At 45.0% G+C, this 23,869-nt stretch overlaps 1 long non-coding RNA gene across 1 annotated transcript in view; it reads right to left on the bottom strand.

The window, feature by feature from the left end:
- Positions 1 to 15,570: 15,570 nt before the first annotated feature.
- LOC139828410 (uncharacterized) overlaps positions 15,571 to 23,869 on the bottom strand; it is a 29,084-nt gene continuing 20,785 nt past the window's right edge. Inside the window, exon 5 of the long non-coding RNA XR_011739952.1 lies at positions 15,571 to 23,740. This is a non-coding gene — a long non-coding RNA (uncharacterized lncRNA). The remainder of the gene's footprint in view (positions 23,741 to 23,869) is intronic.

Below are 23,869 nucleotides of genomic sequence, written 5' to 3'. Positions count from 1 at the left end.
ACTGGACCCTTGGGGTCTCCTTGAGAATGAGCTGCTAGGATTGAGGATTTTCTGGGGAATGGAAATGGGGAGAGGCACCCTTGCTGAAACAATGTTTTATTGCAAAGCCCTGGCCTCATAAAGCAGAGGGAAGGGAGAGTAGTAGTTACAGCAACAGGCTATGGTTTGGCAGGGCATCGTCACACTGACAAAGGTCACTGATTGCAACAGCTCCTCTGGGCAGGGCAGCTCACAGCTTCTGGTGGGGCTGAATGCCCACAGTAACACTAGTGGCTTCGAGTCTTGCTCCTTCTCCTTTCATATCCTAACGGCAGAGTGTGGCCTGTAAGCTGGATCCAGATCCTGACCGAGTCTCTAAGTCTGTACCGAAGGAACTTGTCCCTTCTTTCTTCACACAGTGCACTGCTAAGCTGTAGACCTTCTTGTCACTGGACACTATAGATGCTACTAGCTGGCAAGCATTCAAAAGTTATTAGATTGATTCAGAAAAGAAAAATGTATCAAGAGCATTTGAATAAAAAGACGTCATGCTCTGTCACAGCAGACTCCTGAGGATTATTCTGGGGAAGCATGACTACATGCTTGCCCCACTTTTAGGTACTTTCTTAGGCTTCCATGTTTGTCAATGATTTCTTCACTTAACAAAACCTCCCCACCCTGTCTGGTTAGGGGGAAGGAGAGGCAGAAAAGAGGACAGTGAGAAAAGAAAAAAAGCATGTAGGAATCAACCTATTCAGCAGACAACAGAGAAAACAAAGGGAAGGATGTAAAGATGACCAGAACGCTCCTGTCAAACCTCCCCTTCTGGGAACAAGAGTGCCATGACTTGATGGAGCTTCAGATAGGATGAGGTGAAACAAAAGGGGAGAGCAGGGGAGCATCTAGAGCCTTTCTGGGAGGCTCTTCAGGGCTCAGAAGAGAGATCACAACCCGCCGCTCTCAGGGTGGTTGTGTGCCAGGGTGTCCCTCTCGCCACAGAAGGCTAGGTAGACTCATGGCTGACTCAGGACAGACATCCTTACATTGTTGTAGCCCACTGATGCTCCAAAGTGGGCTTCAGCCCTGATTTTGATGGCAGCAACATAGAACCACACCTGAGGCGTGGATCAGGACAGCGGTGCAGGGATACTCAGGCCAGATTTGGTACCTGCCCTCCCACGGGCTGCCCCTCCAGCACAGCCCAGACTGGAAGCAAGCCAGTTCTGCACTCCTGGCTCTAGTGAAGTCCACAGAGGCCAGTGGGGAATTTGGATGGAATGGAGTAAGGCGATCCTGAACTGGAACTGGAGTTACTGCCAATACTCACTTTTGCAGGGCCTGGTATTGTTAATTCATGTCTGCAGACTTAGAGACTTGTTGCTGAAAAGTGGCACATATGAGTGAATCATCTGTTTTCATAACTCCTCAGCAAAACAAGTGATCTGATTCACACAAGCAGGAGTACTGCTGTGACTCCTTAGCAAGGATACGTATCAAGACACGTTTTAAAGCAATGCTGTTTAGAAGACAGAGAGACTGAAGTCAAGGATTAAATTCTGGCCCCCTCTGGTCTCTGAAAAATTACAAGAGACTTCTGGGCCTTTCAAGTTAGGTTGGAAAAATATCCTCTTATTACTGAGCACTGCAGATCCTTACAGCAGATCTGTTACGCATCCAGTGGATTTATCTACACAGACAACTTCACCTGCTCCAGGACAACAAGCTGTGCTTTAAACCAGCTTGCAGCCACATGTAAAAGTCTCTGCCTTACCTCACACTTGATCTCTCCCCTACCAGGCCCACTTAGCCAGTGCCTCCTGAACAGCCATGAGATGCTTCTGCACAAGACAGACCTCCTTTGAAAGTCTGGCAGGTGGGTACCCACCCCTGCCCCGTTTCTCGGAGGCTGTGAGAGGAAGCACTCGTGGAGCAGTGTGCCTTCCCAGCAAGTACCCTTGGGAGTCAGTGACTGGCAGAAGCTGGGAATTAAAGTACTTGCCAAATAGCATGCCTGTCTCCCCCTGTCCAGAGCCTAGTGCAAACCAGTCCCTTTTGCACAGGAGCTGAATGAAAGTACCTGCAACCAGCACAGTCTCATGTTAAACAACTTTGTGTTTAAAAATCCACCTTTGTCCATATGACTACATGCAAATGCATGCCTACATAAAAACACACATGCTTATGTATTTTAATCCCTTCTGTTTGTAAAGGCTATTAGAGTGCTTTACTAAGAAGTTGGGAGGAGAAATGGATTGGAGACCCCAAGATACAGCCTGAGGCTTGCAGAGACTGAGCTTAAGCTGGAAAGCCTGATAAGAGAGTAAGTCAGGGTGCAAATGTGTGATATTTAGTGCAGGAACAGAACAAAGCTCAACTCACTGCTTCATCTGATGCAGCACTCAGTGGGAGCTCAGCTTTCACTGCACTTCTTCCAGGAGTGCACCAGCACGTCTTCTGACCCATGTACCTGGTGGGCAAATGCTGCTGGGCTGCTGGAGCTACCACTGGCCCTGGAACTCACACCAGATGAAGGCTGCTAGCCAGTGGTGTGCTCCCTGGTAGGGCTCCATGTTCAAAACCTTGGTGCAAGTGAGCAAGCACATTGCTTGAGTGTAGCAGCTGCCCCTCAGCCACATGAGTCCATGTGGCTTGGCCTCCCATGTTAGGAAAGAAGGGATCTGAGAGCTGGTCTTCTTGTCTTGTGGCACTTGAGCAGCTTTGTTACTGGTGGGGTCCAAGCACCAGCAACCCCTGCCGAGTGTCTGTGCCACATCACGCTGCAGAGGCAGGAAGAGGAGGAGAGGATCCAGCATAGGTCATGCCAGTATTAGCTGGTATGAACACACATTCAGTGTGGCTGGGTGCAACCTGCTGAGGAGCTCAGCGTTTTGCAGAAATCTCAAGTTATGACTAGAACTGCTATGTATTTTTGGGTTTAATGCGGTCCATCATTGCACTTCAAAAAAAGTGCTGATTGTTTTTCTCAACCTGTAAACATCGATACAGCCTAATTGAGATGCTCATTGCTCATACTTGGGACTTAGATGGAGTCCTGTGATCAAGGAACCAGTTGATACTCTTCCCACAGTGACAGTGAAAGGGGAAGCACAGGCCAGCTCACAACATTTTATTGAAACAGAAAACCAGAGCAAGCACCCTACACAACCTCGTGCAATGGTATCTTCTGAACCCAACTCCACTGTCAGAGAAAGTTACATTACACTGATATTTATTTTGGCAGAAAAAAATCTATGTTTTACTCACAACTATCCACAGAGGTGATTGAGGCCAAAACACATTCTGAGGCCCCACATCACCCTGAGAACTCAAAAAGTAAAGTGATAATTTCAAGCCCACTGACAAGGAAGGAAAACAAGTATGTCAGTACGTGAGTTAAGAAATAATTGCTTATTTAACCCAATATATGTTGCGTGAGCCCAGGCACATTTCCTCAGCCTTTCTTGACCTTGAGCCCATTTGCTTATATGGCTGCAATCCAGTTGCGCAAACTGGCCTTGCAATCTGCCCGCATTCAGCTCCTGCTTCCAGCAGAAACCCCGTTGCCTCTGGAGCAGCAGACGTCACCCACACACACGCACCTTCCCCGTGCCAGTGTCTCTCCTGCTCCTTCCCTCATACCTAGCCTGGGCACCACATAGCAGCCCCTGGCTTGGGGTGGGGGTAGGTGACATGTGAAGAGACCCAGCACCCCACCCCTGGCACCAGCCTGATTGGGATCCGGTGCTGACCCCGCTCACAGTAGGGCTGTGTCCCTGTCATCCCCTGTCTGGTACCATCTACCCCAGGAAGGCACTGGGAGTCGAGACGAGCTCCTCTTGCTGATCTGCTGGACCACACATCTTCACACACCCCTGGAGGGCTCCCAGGCCCAAAAGAATGTGTGATTTTAGATGTACCATGCACTACATACCTCTGTGAATATTCCCATGGTCAAGAAGCACAGTGACTCTGTGGAGAAGGCAGCAGCATCCTTCCAGCTTTCCAAAATCAGCTGGAACCTTCCCATTGACATTAATCTCAATTTAGGAAGGCAGCTAGGGTGCAATTAAGTACGGCCTTGTTGGAAGTGGCTCTTACGTACTCGCCTAACTTTAAGCAAATGCTTAAGTGCTATTCTGAATAAAGACGATTTCCTGAACTAGAGCCTCTGCTGGGAACTGGAGTGGATCCAGAAGAAGGTTATTCTGGGTAAGCTGCCTGAGGGATTTCAACAGATAGTTTTGTGCATCTGTATAACGCCCTATCTGGAAAATGAGAGAGTAATCTTTTAATTGGATCCCATCTGATTAATTACCCTCCTGGATTTGCTATTGTCCCGCGCTCTAGAAACTGTGTTCTGGCATCTCCATTGAAGGCTTCAGTAAAAGCTAAAGTAAAGAGCTATGGACTGCTGATTCACCTTAGATTTCAAAAATACTGTGAATGTGGTGGCCAAGAACATACACTGCAAGTATTGTGGCATGGCATGTACATTCATCCCATCGAAGTCATGGAAGTGCATTGTAGTTCTGCTCTCTTTTAGCTCCAGAATGATGTAATGTACAGTTACTCAACACGTCTTCTTTGAGAAGGATAAGTTTAGCATTTCTGCTGCTGCCTTTCACTGGACATTTCTGAGATGGAAGAAAGAGGAGAAAATACCATTTTCATAAAAATTCAGCCACTTTTAAAATAAATCTGATTTTTCATAGGGCCCAAGAATGTCTTCAGGCCCACATGATTGGAGTGCACACACCTTTTTGTGTGTATAAGTATGTTATTGTTGTGGCTTGTGTAAGAATGTGTTCACAAAATTTCCATCTCATCTTTGTACCTCACCCTGCTTCTGCATTAACCTAGTTTGTTCAAAGGTCTCATTGTCTCAGTGAGGCAATCACGTTCCCCACTCTGGTATCTCCTGGATGGAGATGAAGCTGCCCAGAGCAGCGTGGAGGCACCAGAGCACAGAAGTCTGTGTACAGGCTGCCAAAAACAGGTCTGGATATCAATGTCAAGAGCTTTTGAGGACAAGGGGAATCTTTGTATTCCAGTCTAATATGTTAAATCAAACTCCTGTTTTTCGCTCTTCTGCAGGGATTACCACATCTCATGCACTTGCAATGCAGAGATTTACTGTTACCATCACTCCTCCATCACAACCCAGTGTTTGGGGCATCCTTCCAGCCCAAAAGCAGCACTGTGCCTGAGCTTGGACCCTGGTACATTCAACAATGCACTAGGCCCACACACTGGTATGTGAACTAAAGGGCCAGATGTACTGACCAACAAGGTATCTATATGATGGAGAAGAGAAGTCTTAAGACACTTACTTGGGTGCAGTGTGACTATGCATTATCTAACTCGGTGAGGGTGATCTTGGATCTTCTTTTTAAAGTACTTACTGCAATTGTAATGGTAGAAAAAAAACCAGTACAAGGTTCCTACTGTAAATTAGTTACAATAGACACAACCAGATTTCAGCTAAAATCTAGCAGTTTGATCCCACAAACATTAAAGATCATAGTTTGCAGTCAAGTGGTGTTTATTTGTCTGTCTCCTCATCTGCTTCAGGTGCTTTCAGAGCCAACGAACTTCAGCTCATTGTCCTTAGGAAGCTGGGAGTTGGTAGACTACAAGGGACAGGCTGCATGCCTGGTTTTGTGCATCTCCACTGAAGTTAGCTTGAAAGATACCCTGAGCAAAAGAAACATCACTCACCTCTCTTTTTCCTGCCAGTGAAGTTCTTCAGTGTAGTTTCACATCTGCTGAACAAGGACCTTATATAGGGTATTTTTTAGAAGAGAAATTGTCCATTTAATCAGAGACCGTTTAAAGAAAAGCAACATTGGAGGTAAGGGAAGAGTAGACAGAAAGGCATACACAGGACCGGTCTAAACGATGGCATCTATACGATCTAAAGAACAATGTTTTGCCTTGTATCTTTTACAGTGATGATGGGAGAAGCTCTCTCTTTTAATGGTCATGAAAGAAAACAATTCTCAGGCAGAAGCACCATCTGCTGGTGGACACCAATTCTATTACTTCACTTAGAAAGTCTGCAGTGAAACTAGCTTAAGAAACCACCTCAGAGAGTATTAGAGGTACTTAAGGGGCATCTTTGAGACCTTACTCCAAATCCTAAATGTGATATTCACCCATTTTTCACACCAAATCCCTAATGGCACTGTGTTACTCCAGCCGCCAGCTAAGAAGTTTCACAAGCAGATATTTGCTTTGACGTAAGTGAAAGGTTTCCTATGTTTAGAAGAGGATCAGGCTTTCAGCCTGCACTCAGTAAAGTCAATACAAGAACTTTCATGGCCCCCCAAATACCACAAGTGTTTCTTCAGTGACAGCAGGAAATGCTTCTTAACGTCGAGCTGCCAAGGTTGCATGTGTCCCCTTTGTCTATGAGGGCCTTGGTTTTCAGCAAATGGAGATTTTTCTCTGCTCAGAAACATGGATTAAAGGCAATGTATCCTGCAGGCTTTCAAGAAAAGGTTAAGATACAGGACTGAAAGGGTGACTACATTTCACCCACTGGATATGCTTAATGATTAAAAATTTCCTTGTGTTTCAATCTGAAGGGACAGTGGAAAATACTGTCCTATATGTTACCCAGGAAATGATTAGTGAGCTTACAAAGGCACAATGTTGAGTAAGCTTCCTATGTTCCTTCATTAAAAATTTACTCCAGTGACATAATTCAGGAGCCTTGCTTGACAAGGATGCAGAGCTGACCTTTCTGACCTCAGTTCCCTCAACTCAGGCAGGGTTTAACATATGAGTCCAGATCTGGATTCAAATACTGCAGATCATTCATACATCTGCATATCTGTATAAGAAGCTAAACTTCGACTGTGCCTGTTCCTCCCTGTTAATATAGTCACATTTGATGTCAGATCTCACTGCTGATCCTGGCCTGCAGTGAAAAATGGAAAGGTTTCTTATAGCAAACTGATCTTCCTCCAGAAGGACTCCAGACATTCAAAATGTAATAATGTGGATGGATTGGCTCAAGAAAAAAACCCCTTAATTGGAGGGGTCCCCATTTCTGGGGTTTGATTTTGCCAGCCCTCATTCAGAAATATATTACGCATAATTAAAATAAAAACAGTTTCTGTAGCTCAGGGGTCACCTGGAGTAATTTCATCTTCTCAAAAGGGAAGTCTCAAACCTCACAGCAAAGATAGACTTTCTCTTAAAAACTGATCTGTAAAACTTATGTTTTTCTCCTTTCTTTATTCAGATTTTTGTTATGATGAGTAAGTACTCCCTTCATTGCTGAGAATTACCATGAAGCTAACACACCACTGAAGTGCTCAAGAATGGGCTAAAGAGTGATGTGTCATTTGTACATCTCCTTATCAAGAGGACCAAGCCTGTGGGGAGAAGATTGCTCACATTTCTTACTTCAAAGGCTCCATATCAGTCTGCATTTGGCACACATCACAAAGCTGTTTGCTTGACCTGCAACTCTGGCTAAACATCATGATAAATGGAGGGGAACCCGATTAGGTATAAAAATATCTGGGTCACTTTTGACAGTCAAGTAAAAACAGATTTAATCTCTTCCAGAGACATTTTTTTTCCATAAATCAAGACAATGGGACGTCTTTGTTTTTTTCTCATGGAGCACATGCACCACAGAGGATCCAGGTTCCACCACCTCCAACTGGCATTGTTGCTCTAAATACCGCTTCCTATTTGAATGGCCAAACTGAGGTCTTGTTCAAGAAGAAAAATGTTTATCTTTTGCTTCAGATATCAGTCCAGTAACAAAAGTCCAGGTCAACACCCTATGGTGACCCAAAATGGGTTCCTCCTAGTTTGTTCATGTATGCAGCTGAAAACTATGAAACAAACAGGCAGGACATGAAGAAATGGCCAAATAGGAATAAGTGATGCTCTAATCCAATAAGTTACAGGCATTTTGCTTATTTGTCTTGTACTGATAGATACACTTTTGTCTTGAAGTCTCAAAAGTGCTTTAACCACAACATCAGCTCCATCTTACAGTGACCACTCTTTTTTGCTGGCATCTTTCGACAACCCCAATGTATTTTAAAGCTTGTGTTTTTAGAAGATATTGCCTGAAAATACAGATACAGTTTTGCTTGTATAAATCTAAACAATGTGGAAGCTTCCAGATGCACTGCATGTGGTGTGAGATTTTCTTTAACAAGTTGGAACTTTGAAGGGAGCCTTATCTCACCAGGCAGGAACAGCATGAACCATACCTTGCAGCATCCCGCAGCTGATACAAGCCTAAGGAAGGGTGAGAACATATTGTTTCTGAAGGACACAGACACATGCTGCCCAGAGATAGAGCCTGGCTACTGGCACAGAGCTGCCTCTAGGTGTGCCATCCCAGGAGGTCTGCATTTGCAGGACTGCATGCAGTGCTCTGTCCTAGCATCTGTGGGCCTTTTTCTGGTAAAAGGACCACCATGGATTTGAGCAGTCCAAATGAAAACATGGATTTGCTGACTGTCTTTCAGGAAAGCAACTGAAAGTGTAGACCTTCAAGGATATTGTGGTAATACTAATTAAAATCAGTGGGAGCTAGGAACCAAAATAGTTTTGAGAAGCTGAGTGGTTTGTCTTGTCACTGAATGACTCTGTGGTGGGACAAGAGGCTGAACCTAGGTCTTCTCAGCTGTGGCTGTCTCTGCTGACCCACTGACCACTGATACCTTTGATGTAGAGACTGATTTATGAACCCCATCCTCCGCAGAACATGCATCAAAATTCTCGTTGTTATACAAAGCCCTACCTTACACCTAGCGTTCATGCTAAATGCATGATGTAAGTCTGCTTGAGAGTCCCCACAAATCTGACAATATATCCTAAAATTGCACTTGCTCTTTTCAACAAGAATCCCCATTATTAATTCATAGATGAGTGGCATTTTTAATTGGTCATTAATATCACATCATAGGTGGCTGAAGCTCACATAATGAGATGAGTAAGGACCAAAGGCTCATCTGAACAGTCCTGAACTTTGTGGAACTGGAGATCAAATGCTGTGTCAGGTATCATGAATAATAGATTGAAACCAACTATCCCATTTAACAGGAGGAATTCAGGAGCTCAGAGCCATCTTTGCAATAGAACCTGATCCTGGTTTGTAACACTGTGTATCTGAATTCTTCCTAGTTTAACCAGAGCCCCAGAACAATGGGGTTCCTCTAATCAGGGACATGCATGAAATGTGTGTGCAGCACCTGGATTAAGATTCACAGCCTGCATGGTATTGCAATGAGAACTAGGCAGAAAACAATAATCCCTTTATGAAATCTAGCTACCTTCCACCCCAGAATAGAAATCAAAGATCTCATTTTCCTCTTGCAAAGGAATGGAGTCTTGGGCAGCAGGGTGGGGAAGGGAGGAGGAGGCCCAGGGCCAGCCTGCACAGTGCCTGTGCTACTGAGGAGTTGTGAGATGGGTCTGTCAACACCTCATCCAAACATCAAATTCTTAAGTTTTGACAAGCCGGTGAACTCCTTGTTTTGTTCTGTGTCTTCAGCCAGCTGTTGCGGTGATGGATCCAGTCTACAGAGACAGTGCTGAGGAAATACTGCTGTCGTGTTCTGGAGAGCACAGCACACTCCAGCACAAAACTCTCCCTCTGCCACTACCACACAAGGCTTGACAGAAGCTCCTGGCTGTGCAAGTTCAGAGGCAGACTAATCCAGATGTTAGCCCATGGACGTCCAAACCTTGTGCTCACTCAGGGTTTGCTCTGATTCCAAAATCAGGATAGCAGGACCTGCAGTGCAATAGCGTGCATCTGAGCTTCACCTAGTTGAGTTAATGAAGAATTATTTGCTGACATAGTAACACATGGCCACTGCTCCAGCTAGATGATAAACCATAGGGTATGAGGAATCAGTTGTCCAACTTCTGGTTTAACGTAGGTATAATCTGTGTATGAGTTATCTATTGAAGATGGGATCTAAATCTAGGAGAGTCCAACAGCCTGTTGAGGAAATTCCCCTGGAAGGGCAGCCGCAGCTTTACAAGCCTGCTGGGAACACTGAGGTGTATGAAGGGGGACAGCTTGCACGGGAATAACTCTCCCAGTTAGGCTAATGCTCATAGAGACGCTTGCACAAGTGGGATTACTCTGGAGGCAAACACTGAGCCTAGGCTGGTGTCTTTTACAGATTGAGCCAGGCAGAAGGAGGCACGATTTACGCTGGCTGGAGATACACTTAGCCTTTCCTCTGAATCCAGCTAAGCAGATCGAGGGCAGAGCTACCAGGGTTCAAAGTGCAGAAAAGTGAATCAGTACTTTTCCTCTTTGCAAGCTGGTCAGCATGGGAGTTTGGCCACCCAAAAGGCTGGCGCCTAAGGCCAGATAAGCCTGTGAGTTGGCATTTTTATTTACTCGCCCACGGTGACACGCAGGCGGGTCTTCACTCTTCCTCTCTGCCTACATCAAGCTAAGGAGAATGCAAGTCAGAGGCTCCGTTCGTCCATGCCGGGTGCCGTTTTCAGGAGCGACCACACCGTGTCCCCACAGAGCTGTGCTTCCATCCCTCCACCTACCAGCAAAACCACGTCCAAATCGTGGCTCATCTGCATGCCCATAAATATACCCCCCTCCAGCGCTGCTCTAACCCCTGCTTACATGGTTAGAGCTGGCAGAAAATTATTCCAACCTTCAATTCCGACCAGTCCATTCAGTTCAGGCCTGGTCAGGTGAGTACAAATAGTTGTATTAAATAAATAAATAAATAAACCAAACAAAATAACCCAAACCCCACACCAACAACATGTAAAGGTCAAAATTCAAGGTCTGCTGCTCATTACTAAGATATAACACCAGAAACCTTTCTCGTTTGCATAATACATTTTGTGCTAAGATCTGAAATGTCCTGAAAATAAAGGTAAGCACCACTTGCCCCATTTTACAGACAGACAATCAAGCCAATTGCCAAGCCCATGCAGAGGCGTGCAGCAGACCTGAACCCGATTAGGCTCATGTCTGTCTAAGCTCATCCCAAACCCATGTGATAATGTGACAATGTGTTTTGTTTTGGTTTTTTTTCCCTCTGCTCTTAAGGGTTATGTCCCGCTGGATAAGGGATGGAGGTGAAGCAGCTCCCACCTTGACACCAAGCTGTGCCTATTGTATCCTGTTCAGCTGGCCCTGCAAGGTGGGAGTGAGCAGCCTCCCTGACCTCCCCAGGCACACACACCTGAGACTACCCCAGCACATACAGAAATGAGCATTTCAGAAGGACTGACCCCACTACAGCAACCTTTAGGAGACTTCCATATTTGTGTAACCAGTCGCACACAGGACTGCAGCATTTCTGGAAGACCAGAGTTTGCCAACAGGAGGGCAGAGCAGTGTGAGCAATGACACCCCCCCACTTCTTGTCCCTTCAAACACAGCATGTCTCTTCAAAAACTGGGCACTGCAGGTAGGACATGGGGTCCTGTCATCTACATCTCTGCAGCCAGGCATGCCAACAGCCTGACATGCAAGGGTGGGGTTCTAGGGCCAGATAAGGCCTGCCTAGTCCTCACTAAATGGGTAGGAGAGGTTGAGGGGAATGGGGAAAGAAACATATGCAAGGCTGTGATTTCACAGAGCAGAGCTGCAGTGGCCATGGGGTACACAGAGATCCCTGGCCAGATCAGCCACTGGGGGAAATGCAAATTGGAGGGCAGTTCCAAAGAAAGGGGAGAAAGCTGAAGGGTGCTTTCAAGGCCAGAAGCAGGAGCAACTGCTCAAGATGGGGAAAGATACTTCTGCCTCAAGTATGAAGACTTTCAGGAAACCCACAGACAAGAAAGCCTTTGGATGAGAGGATAGCTCCTTACCTGCCAGCAGGTTGCAGCAGATCTGAAGGAAAACAGCTCTCAGAGAGGATGGCAGTGAAATGTTCATACATCCATGTGACAGTGGGCCTCATCTTGCTACAGGTGCACCACCAGCCTGGCAGCAATAGTCACTCCTTGGCTAGGATCATTGTTTCCTGGCAGCAAGCTGTCTGCCCCTAGGGCCAGACCACCAGCCCTGGCTCAGCCAGACACCCATGCCCTCCACCTACCAAGGTCACACCACCAGCCCTTCCATCAGTCAGTCCAATTGGCATCAAGAACTCTTCCACTAAGGAGTCACCAGATAACACTGCCATCTTTGTTGCTCCAGAATAACTTGCTGGGAACTCCCCTGTTACCCAGGATGACCCGCAAAAATATGCCCTAAGCAGCAAAAGAAGAGAAACAGTGAGTCTAGTTTTGAGCAATGTAATTTTACGCTGGTGAATCATGGTAGAGGAGCTCAAGAGAGAGCCATGGGACACATCCCCACAGCACTAGCTGCACAAGTGGATAGCTCCTGGGATCAGACCCAAACATAAATGTTCACTCCCTCCTTCATCACGTAGGTTTGAAGTCATAGCAAAGCACAGACTCTTGCCCTGCATGTGCCATCCTAGTGGAAAAGATTGTGTTACTGAGGAAAATCATAGCTGCCCTGGTCTCCCTCACCCAGTGCAGGCAAGTTGCCTCACAGTTTTACCAATGAGTGTGCAGTCTGCTCACCATGGGCAGTACATGTGCATCTAGGCCTGAATTGTGGAAAACCCTTGCATCCTACCCTCCCCAGCAGACCAGCAGGCAAAAGCTTGACTGCCAGAAGATCTGAAATTGCATTAGGGAGGCCATGGAGTGAATTAGGGAGAGCAAATGGTCCTGAGGTCAGGTGGTACCTCTTGCAGGAACAGTGACCATACAGAGCTGGATGACTGCTACCACTGAAAATGCCTACCAGAAGTTGAACAGCAGTGCTGAGAGTCCTCCTGGTAAAAGGCAAGGAAGGAATGGGCTCTAGCTAACAAATCCAATGGGATTTCTTCTTTTAGGTCACCTCACTCCCCTGTGGATCAGCCTATTTCTGTTTTGGTCAGGTCAGTCCAACAGCGTGCTCCTTGAGGACCCATGAACATGGGTCCAGAAAATCAACCTGGCAAAGGGGTAGGAGGCTCAACCCTATGTTTTCAATGTCAATACTGAGCCCTTAAACCAGAGGCAATCAGATCATCACGAATGAGGAACTCCTTGAAATGGGACAAGCAGGGTAATTGAGGGCCCTGGGACTCTGTTTCAGGTCTATTTTTTCTCAGTCATCTTGATTTTTATCATCTTTAGGGAGAGATGCCTTGTGCACCTTCTTCTACAGGCTCTGATGCCGGACTTCAGCAAGCAGAAGAGGAGATAGCCCTTAGCCTGGAGTCACTGCCATTGATAGCTGACAGAGGGATCTGAGGTCTGACTTACAGCTTGTTTAAGAAAAAAGGCCAGACCAGCATGTGGCTTGTGATTATGCTCCCAACCTTTCCCTCAGTATCGTGACCCATCTCTTCTGGGTACAATGAATATGAATGACCTCCAGGATTGCACATTGCCCCAGTGATTAATGAGGAGCTTTTTTTCTCTGTGTGATGCCTCGTGTGAGCTTCCTCAGCCCCTTCCCCTCTGGTTATGCAAGGTTTGCATAGGGTGTGTGAGGTGGTGGGATCTTTATGGCAGGCCTGTCACTACTATCGGTCCTCTCTCCACCTTCTTTCTCCCTGTATTGAGCCCGGACTACAATACTTGCAGCTGGAGTTTCTCACCATTACAAGCTGGACCCCAGCATAAGGGTCAGGTGTAGTGGGCATAGCACCAACCAGCCTGTATTTCTTCCCTGGGATTGTGCTTCCTCCATGGAGCTAGCGGTCTCAGTCGTGGCTTTCAGAAATTACTTCTCGCCAGCAGCTTCTCTGTGTGAGACCAGTGAAGATTGCTGGCACTTGACCACAGGAAAAGGCTTTCCACTTGACAACCAACAAGTATTTTTACAACACATGCCTTTCTCTGGACTCGTTGACCTGTAGGAGGGTCCTTACCTCTGTCCCTTGGTCTCTCGACCTATACGCAAACCACCTCCATGACGTCCCATCCCTGTCTCCAGTTGAACAGGACAGCTGCTTAACCCTGGGGCAGGCTGGCGAGGAAGGTGCCCCTGGCTTTGTGCTCAGCTGATCTCCCAGGCAGCTCTCAGGTGCCCAAAGACACATTTGGCAGGAGCTCAGGATGTGACTGAACTCCCCATGGCCATCTGGGTGGAGGCTATGGAGGGTCACACAGCACTGATAAAGATGAAAGAGGAGATAATCACATAATGGAGGCTGATATCTCTTGTCAACAGCCAAGAGAGTAAACACTTGGCAGAGGACTTCCAGCAAGCACAGCACAACACACACAGCTGGCGCTTTTGACTGGGGTGTGCAAGGGCCACCTGCAGTGACCAGAGAGGCCCGGCTGCAACCAAACCTTTTGTGATTCCCTTATTTGGGTGACAGCATAGGGCAACATACATCCTGCCTGTGAGCTCAAAAAGCGGGGAGATGCTTTGCTGTGTCCTGGGCAGTGGGAACAGAAGAGTCATATATCCAGTGTACGGCCTTCCTGACCTTCACAGTGTCACTGGCCACACTGCAGTGACCTGCTGTAACACATGGATGTGGCAGCATCAATCTCCTCACTGAGCTGCATGGAAAAATCAGAAAGCAGGCCTGCTCTGCAATGCAGCCATGGGATCATAGGATAATTCAGGTTGGAGGTGACTTCAGGAGGTCATCTAGTTGAGCTTCACACTCAAGCATGGTCAGCTAAAAGGATGTGCATGGGGCAGATAAGTTGAGACTGAGAATGAATATTAAGGGGACTTGACTGAAATACTGCAGGGATTTGTGGGAAAAAATGCCATACATTGTGGATTGTCATACAGGGAGACAGATAGGCTGCTCTAGTCCTTCACTGGAGCATCTCCAAGAGCAATGCAGGTACATCCAGGGATACCTACATTTGTTCATTCACTGCTTCTGCTCTGAAATTACTGCTGGAATGACTTATCCTTACTGAAAGCATGTGGCTTCATGGCTGCAGGACCACTCTGCTCTCTAGTCGAGCACATGCCTAGTGTCAAGCCTCCTAGCAAAACTCCTACCTGCAACTTCTTAGCACTTCCACTGCTGCTGGAATCTACTAATTTCTTACTAATTGCTTATGACTGCTCATTAATGCAGGCAACCTAAAAGTGTCTTCTCAGCAACAGAAGCATGAAATTTAATTTTAAAGCTTCAAACATTGTCCATGCATGTCTGTCTCCCCAAAATAATGAAAAAAAAACTCACCTAGAACTTGTAATTGCTCTCAGTGTTGAGCAAGCCTGCCTTGCTTAGCCTCCCGTGTGGTGTCTGCCAGTGAGATCTCTGTGACTGCAGTCTGCACTTTCAGCAAAAATGGTGATCTTCCTGGCTTTCTTGACTTGCCCATTGTGTGGATGTAGCCTCTTCACAGCTTGTAGCTCAGGGATTATTTCTTAGGAGTTCCTGATATGTCAGCTAAGAAAATGCTCTTGTGGAATGATTATATTTGTTTTCTTTTTTTTTTTTCTTAATGGTGTGGCTATTAAACTAAGTAACTTCTTCATGCAGGTAGTAATCCAATAACCAGATGTAGTCACACAATAATTATCTCTGTAGCCAGATTTCATGTAGGATTCACAAACTACTACAGGCCAGCTCTAAGCCCCTCCCCAGATCAGGTAGGCATTTTAATCAGGAAAAAGAAAAGTAATGCCGCAAGAAAGACACCAGCTCTTTTAATACCACTCAGTTCTCCTTGTTCAACTGGACAAAAACACTCCATTACACACAAACTTATTCTACACGTTTTGAGAGACTGATTTAACATGATTAGAAATTTAGCTTCGGCATTTCTGGATCCCTGGGGACAAAGCTGTTAATACAGCTCCAAATTTTGTGTTACAAGGGCAAAAAGAGACGGAAATTAGTTGTCAGAAGTTGGAGTGACTGGTCATTTGTGGTCTGATCCTGCAGGCTGTTGAACACAAACAGTCCTCTATAGACACCAGGAGACACAGAGATGAGTTCAAAAAGCAGGGTCTGTAACATGTGACTGGACTCTCTACCGATTGTGCCTGTCAAATTTCAAGCTTCAGCAGATTTGCCCTTGCCCTTCTTAGAAATGTGGTCAGATATTTTTCTTCCCAAGCCAGAAAAAATGTAGGTTTTTTTTTTCCACTCTCCCATAATGTAAAAGTGACTAGACATCTTTGCTAAAACTTCCACTCACACAGGCAAATTTAACCTCCAGGCAAACACCAACAATGGAAAACTCCAACTCCAAAGGTGAGTGTTTTGGAAAGTTAGGAGAGTGTGAAAAATAGGGCCCATAATGGAAACAATTCCTGCAACAGTAGGCAAATGATTGTATTACCATATTGGACTCCTTCTCCACAGTGTTTCATGTTTCAAGCCAACCCTCTAACGTACAGTGCACTGAAGACAAACAAAGCCAATAATGAACTGACCAAAATTCAATGTTATTCCAAGAAACATAGTTGAGGTGAAGTAAGTTATGTGGAATGGAAGCTGAGGTTAAGTGAACACAAAGACAAAGGAATTTGTGCAGTTTGGGGAATGTGTAGTAAATATCTTTGCCTTTGCATCTGGTACAAATTGGAGATTGCCATGAAGAAAGTGCGTACCCTGGGCCAAAACAGTGGTTGGTCTTAAAAATATTTCGATTGTCTTCAAAAACTAAATATTGTTTCTCTAGGATTTGTGTTTGTGTAGCTTCAAGATATTCCATAGGGAACTCTGTAGCATGCCAATGTTAAGATAAAATTACCCTACTATCTGGGCCAGAGCTGAAAAGTTTAAAAGAAAGGCTCCTATACCCTGAGCCAAGGTCCCTGATGAGACTCATGCAGATGGCACTTCCAGAGAAAGGTGTCAGTTGAGGAGGAGAAAGTGCTCCCCATTCTACCTTTCTAACCGACCCTCTTCTTGTCAGTAGTCTGCTTGACAGCTTTTTTTTTCAAACCATGCTCTCTGTAATTTGTTAGTTTGCCCTTTTCTCTACACTCCTTCACTGAATGGGAAAGGACAGAGCATGAGATCCATAAGCAATGGCCAAAATGCTATTTCAAATTGCAAATCCCTTTTAGGTGCACAGCTGAACTGAGTAACTTTTTCTTCCCTTGGGCTGTGCGCTCCTGACTCTGCTGTTAGTTGTCCTCTCTGATTTTGAAATATTTTTACTTCACAGCATGAGCTGCCTTATGGTCAGTAGCCGAAGAGGTGCTTGGAGCCAACAATGCTGGGCTTGTACTTGAGACAGAGACATGAAGAGATGAATCCTGCTAACTTTAGTAAATACAGTACGGATACCTGCATTAAGCTGGTCACACTAGGCAAGAACAAAACAAGTGATTTTAGGGTGTGACTCATCTGGCCTAAAGTAGTCATTGATTGAGGATAAGATGAAATGTGTTCTGCAAGTGCCTACTTGTCCTTATTGACTGTGAAGGTTACATAGGGTGACTAGACCTACTGGAAATACCTACGTTGTCAATATCTGCACGTGACCAGACAGATCCTAGCGCTGCTTTCTGGCGGAGTCAGGACACTGAATGCATCTCACAGACACTGTCCTGATTTTCAGTGTCATAAACCAGTGTGTTACCATTACTGACTTCTGTTCCTCCTTCGAATGCAGGAAAAACTTTGAAGCAGAGGAAGGCTGTGACAGCTGGAAAACATCTGCTGGTTTCTAAATGAAACTGTAGGGCATTTCAAAATCATAATTTATTGATGATTTCTTCAGCACGACAAGTATCAACATAACCTGCTAAAATGACCACACTCCTTGCTCTAGGAACCTGGGTTCTGAGCTTTGTGTGAGACAGGAAAGTCTGAGCCCAGGAAGGAAAAAGAACATGTATGGAACAAGAACATAAAAAAAGAGAGATGGGAGGAGGAAAGAAGAGATATATGTGTGCAAATAAATCAAGAGAGGCAGGAATGAAACAGAAAACCACAGAGAAATATGAAAGGACTGTCTCTGCGTAAGCCTTCCCTAGTCCCAGACATCTGGTATTTCCAGGAGGAGTAACATCACGCCCTGTCTGAGGAAAATGGCAGTATGCTCCTAAAATGTAGCAGGGTCATTAGAGATCAGAAGGTTTCCCGTTTGCTACTGCTCCTCACTGTCTTTATCAAAAACACCGCATGATGATGTCCTCTGAGATCCAGATGATCTCCTCTCCTTCTCACCCTGTCCATTACAGCTCTTTCTTCCTATTTTTTTTCTGGTTTTACAATTTTCCTCTTTTCTCTGCACTTCATGTGTCCCAAAAACCACCAGATTTGAACCCATGCCTACAGCAGGTCCCGCTGTCCTATACAATGCTAAGCTCTCTAAATCCTCCATGACAGAAGGCCAGGCCATGCTTCCTTTCTCACTTTGTCAGCTTCCTTGTGCTCTCACAAGCCTGGGCATCAGGCTTATAGGTACTGTACATCCAACAAGTCTTGTTTCTCTCTGCCTCCAAGAATTAAACAGCCCTGCCATTGCTAAAGAATTGGGTGCAGGAGGAAGTGTCTCCCCACAGTCTGGGGGTCCAGGATAGAAAGGGATGAAAATGTTTCTTTGTCTCAGATTAATTACACAGCTGTTTATTTCTAGGACATTGCAGACCCCTACATGTCCTGTTCCCTTCTTCAACTGCTCTTTTGTTCTGCCTTTGATTTCTACATCTCTCTGTGGTGAGAGTTGTGCTAACACAGAGGTCTCGCCTGTTCCAACACTTTCAAGCCTTCAATCCATGCTGCAGCCCCTTGAGGTGGGTGTACACCAGTGCAGCTGTTCAAACTGTGTGTCACTGCCCCAAGGATGGGGACAAGGAAGTTTGGGAAACCAGCAGAGGTTTGGGAGTCTATGGGAAGTTTGAGAGGTCTCTGTCTCTTTCTCATTAATTCTTCTGCCCTCTCTTCCCAGCACATGTGACTTTCTTGAGGGACCTGCACAGGAAGGACTCCACCATGCAATGATGGCACAAGTTACTGCTGGCCTGGGTCCCATTGTAGCAGAAGGATGGGACATGGGGCACAAGAAAGGGGTCACTTGGGGGATCTGCTTTTACAATTGCCCATTTCCACTCCTTCCTCTTTCAGTTCACTGAGAACATGGGACCCTGCCCCCAGGCTGCTCCTCTTTTGACCCCTTTGCTCCATGTGTGCACACCCTAACGTTTTCTGGTCTAATCATACTCCTCTGCATGTACTGCTGTCAGCACAGTCTACTTTTGGCCCATTATTTCCCATCTGCTCTCCCTGTACAGCCTTTCAGAGTTGATGCTGCTCCCTTCACACGGAGTGCCTGCCGTTTCAGTGGTTCCCAGAGCACAGCACAGGGGTAATAATGGCTGGGAATGGCTGACATTTCCTCCACTAGTCTTCGCCTGGATTTAAGATGTGTGTCTTTTCCCTTGCAGAGGCCAAGATCTTGCCTCACAGTTGAGTGTGGCTGTAACAGGCCACTGTCCTTCAGGCCAGTGGACTGGCTGCGTAGAAGAGAAACCAGGATCAGATACTATATATAGCTTGTGTTTCACCTTTTTCCTCTTGGACCAAAGCTCCTGTGTCCTGACTAGCTGCCAAACGCACTTTTGCATTCGCTCAGCCACTCAAGAGGCCCCTTGTTTCCATAAGGAGATAATATCCCAAGGCCTCAGGAAAGCCATGTTGGCTGGTTGAGGAGCAGAACAGCAGAAGCCTTCCCTGTGGACAAAGTTGTGAAGGACTGGAAGGAAAAAGGGCTGATTCAGCTTCACAGTTTGTTGGTCAAAGCCAAATTCTGCCTACTTACATCCATGCAGGTTTGTAGGATCCATGAAATTTGGCACAGCACACTGCTTTGGTGAGGCACAGGATATAAATGTCTTGGGTTAGGACAGTCAGACAGATAGAGGGTTTCAGCTTAGTTTCAGTTCTGCAACATGAGCTTCCCCAAGGAGCTTGTCAGAACTTAGAAGAGTTGTTGGCTATTGCACTGAAAGATACAACAGTGAAGAACTACCATGGCTTATAATGATTTGACTGAACCCAGATGAGAATTTAAATGCTAATTTCCTCTGAGACCAGCTGCAGGGGACTGCTGGGGTGCAGCACAACAACTTTGCCCCATCAACACTAAAGTTCTTCTGAGGCTATCAGGCCCACATTCACTCACCGGTTAGCTCAGCCATATCTGAGCCCAGGAAAATGCCAACCCACCTCTGCCTCTAATTCTCAGAAATGTTAGCTAAACAAGACTGAGAGAGCATTAAATTTAGAGCAAAATGAACACAGAACAGGGCAGAGAAAGGAGTTTGTTGCTCCAAACAAACAAGGAAAGGAAAATTTGATTTTTCTAAGTGTCTACATTTATTATAAAAATTGCATGTGATAATGTATGAGTTTTAAGATTATAATGGGTATGCTTCTGGTAAATTAAAAAAAAAAAAGGCAGGCCCTGCTTCTGACACAGTGACTCATGGTTCCAATTGCATGTCATTGAAGTCCAGAGAAATATTTGCACAGAAAATGGTAAGGAACAGCAATGGAAATAGGGCCATCACAGGAAACCCACCATGCAAGAACACTGAGTCCACCTAGTTCAAGTTTGCTCACTTGCAGCCCAGCCCAGTCATCCAGTGATGCTGCATGTGCTGATCAGAGTCTCACCTGAATCATTCTTTACTACATCTTTTCATTGTGAGCACCAACAATCACTACTGTTCTACCTACCATATAGTGACAAATATACCAATGCCACACCTACCATAGGTAGATAAAATCATGGCAGCCATAATATGCTAGCACTTTTCAATGCCACCACTATCAGGTAAACATTTAATTCCTTCTAATTTTCTTGCTAGATTTTAAGCCAAACATCTCTGTGTGCCTTGGAGAATCTTCACTGACACTGCTACTACTACAAGAAGAAAAACCAAGGAGACAAAGACAGGCAGACATCTTTGCATATGCATCTTTACCTCCACACATCTACCTTGTGTTGAAGGCCAGAAGAACGTGTTGGAAATATAAAGGTCTGAGGTGCATATGGATTGCACTTCATGTTTACCTTCTGCAAATCTCTGCTGCCCTGAAGCCAAAAATAATTATTTTCCTACATTATTTCCCACCATTTTTATTAGACTTACAGTGGTTCTACAGCTGGCATAATTTAAAATAATACCATGACAATGGCTGTGGCAATTCATTGCTGCATTTGTAATCATCTTATTTTGCCCTGCATCTACATGATTTAGAAATCTTTATGGTGCTCTATAAATGGGTCGCCATTAAGTAAGCCATAAAAATCTTTTAACCTAAGGTCAATGTTTGGCTTACAGTGACTATATTTAAATATGATTAGTAGAACTCTGCATTCTGATTAAGCAATTCCATATAAAGTAAATTCAGTATAATTTAATCTTTTTTAACTGTAGGCAGACTATGAGATTCACATTTATTTAGTAAAACTGAGGGGATGGGAATTTGATTTGATTACAAGAGTAAATATAGGATCATAAGACTGAAGAATTAATAGCTTCCCTTATTCCTATTTAATCTGTTAAAATAACTTTAGAAAAGGCTCAAGGTCTGAAATATTTTACTACTATTCAGTAAACCAGCCAAACAGCTTAGCGGAGTCCCCCATTGAAAATCCTTGATTGACATTTTGCATGATAACTGAATACTTAGGTTTTCAACCAGTAGCTTTATGCAGCATTTTCTTACACATTTTGAACAGCTTAGAATTTTGGGGGCTTTTTCCGGTTGAAAAAAATCTGTGGATATTTCAATGGAAAGTTTACTGTTAACTGAATTCAGACTCTAGGGACAACTAATGTTTTCAGTCCTAAATAAATCAACAGTGACAGTTGAACAACTGAGTCCTGTCAAATAGATCACAATAGATCATTCACATTTGGTGAGGAAAGATTTGTCCAAGGAAGTCTTGAGCTAGAAGAACATAACTCAGTAAACAACTAGTGAAAAATATAAAGCACATTTCCATGCCCTCTACCCCACCCTGCCAAAAAAAAAAAAAAAAAAAAGAAGAAAAAGAAAAAAAGAAAAATAATATGTGCAAGATCCATTGAAAACTTGGCTTGAAAACCTTTGTTGTGTGGGTGCAGAACATCTAAATTATTTGTAGTGTTTGCTGGTGGGAGATGGAGTGCTATTCCACTGAGATACCAAATAAAAGCTATTCCAGGTCACTTCTGAAAATGACTCCTGACTAAAAGAGCTGAAGAACCCGGTTCAAAAGAGCCAGTAGTTAGAAGTTTAGTTGCCTCAGATCCTGTATGGCTCTCCTTCACATGCTGTTCCTGTGTAAGTAATAATGGTGATGTATCCTATTGCAGGAGACTGAGTTGAGTCTTTAATTATTTCTTCTGGTAGAGCCTTATGCCTCAAAAGACCATGGGCAATGCAGGACTCTGGATTGCATTTGATCAGAGCTGAACACACTGAAGGGCTGTGGAGAAACTTGTGTGGCCATTCCAAAAGCATGCCCGTTTGAAGAAACTCTCCAGTATTATCAGTCAATTGCATCTTCTTACCTTTAAACACGCTTTAACAAATTACCAGAAATTCCAAGGTGTTTCTCCATAGTCTTTATGCATTTAAGCCCTGGAGACTACAGTAACAGCATTGAGTGTAATGGGAACAAGCCACTGTCAGAGAATGAGGGTACATTGAGAGTTACGGTAAGGTCTCTCCAGTGCTGTAGAAGACAGAAACACATAGAAACAAGCACAAAAACTCCAGTCATTGTTCAGCCTCGTTATTGTGATTCCTTCAGGTTTCTGTAATACCTAGCAGCTAATAAGATGCATTACCCGAGGCTGAGGTAGAACTCCTGGTGGGCACAGCCATTTGATGCAAAGAAAAATGAGAGCATGAACAGGTATTGGCAGAAAATCTTGTATGTAATGAAGATACACACTGCAGTAGAATCTCTGATGAGGTCTTAATGCAAGTCTCATTGCCATGAGGGCTACCTCCACAGTAGTGACAACAAGTTGTGTTTGTTCATACAGAGGGGTTCAATTACAGTCCCTTCTCTATTTGCAAGACATCCAGATGTATTTCCTGTAGGTAAATAGATAAACCTTTAGTTAATGTTCAACTTGTCCAATATCAAAATGGGTAAAGCATTGAGATTATTGCTCCAGTTCACTCCATGTTGATTTCATATAAACCACAGGTAGCAGAGCTGTGAGCTTCCCTGCTGCGCTGGCCAGTTGACCAAAAAGGAAGTCCAAGAAATGTGCAGACACATACACAACCACTCAAACAATGGTGGAGTCCTCAAGAATGGCAGGTTTGCCTCAGGTATTGACCTGAATCTTCCTCTCGATCACCTGCCTTTCAAATGCAGAGCCTGCTCTCTCTTTACACAGCTGCCTTGCCACAGTTTGCCAAGGGCAGGGCTCAGGATCCATCCCCCCACTAGATATCCACAGCCTGAGGAATCCCATCCCCAAAAGTTGGAAACATTTTGTTGTGAGTTGCAGGTACTTTTTGTGATGCACACACTATTCAGAGTTCCCCTCCCAGAAGGTCACCCCATGGAGCAGGCGGTGCACCAGGAGATAGATTCAGACTACCTGTGGCTGCTGAAATAGTCTTTCATTTCCTGCTTCGGTTGCACATGTCTTCAAGCTAAGGTAAAAATAGATGTCTGCAAGAGGTGGAGAAGGAAAATACCACCTCCTAAAACTCTCCTGCACTGACTGCTTCTCTTCTTCACACCAACTTGAATTCAAATGGAATACGTATGTTTTGCTGGATCTGAGGAGCTTGCTACTCCAATGGTGTCAGAGGTTCATCTGTGGAAAGAGTGTAAGGAACAGGACACATAACACACTATTTCCCCTGACACGCCTTCTGCGTTTCTAGCAATCAGTGATTTACCATTTGGGCTGGAGGCTGTAGTCAGTGTTTGCAAGCTACAAACA

Source organism: Patagioenas fasciata, chromosome 1 (genome assembly GCF_037038585.1).
Source record: "Patagioenas fasciata isolate bPatFas1 chromosome 1, bPatFas1.hap1, whole genome shotgun sequence".
In the NCBI taxonomy this organism is placed as follows: domain Eukaryota; kingdom Metazoa; phylum Chordata; class Aves; order Columbiformes; family Columbidae; genus Patagioenas; species Patagioenas fasciata.
This window is presented reverse-complemented; position numbering and strand designations above follow the sequence as displayed.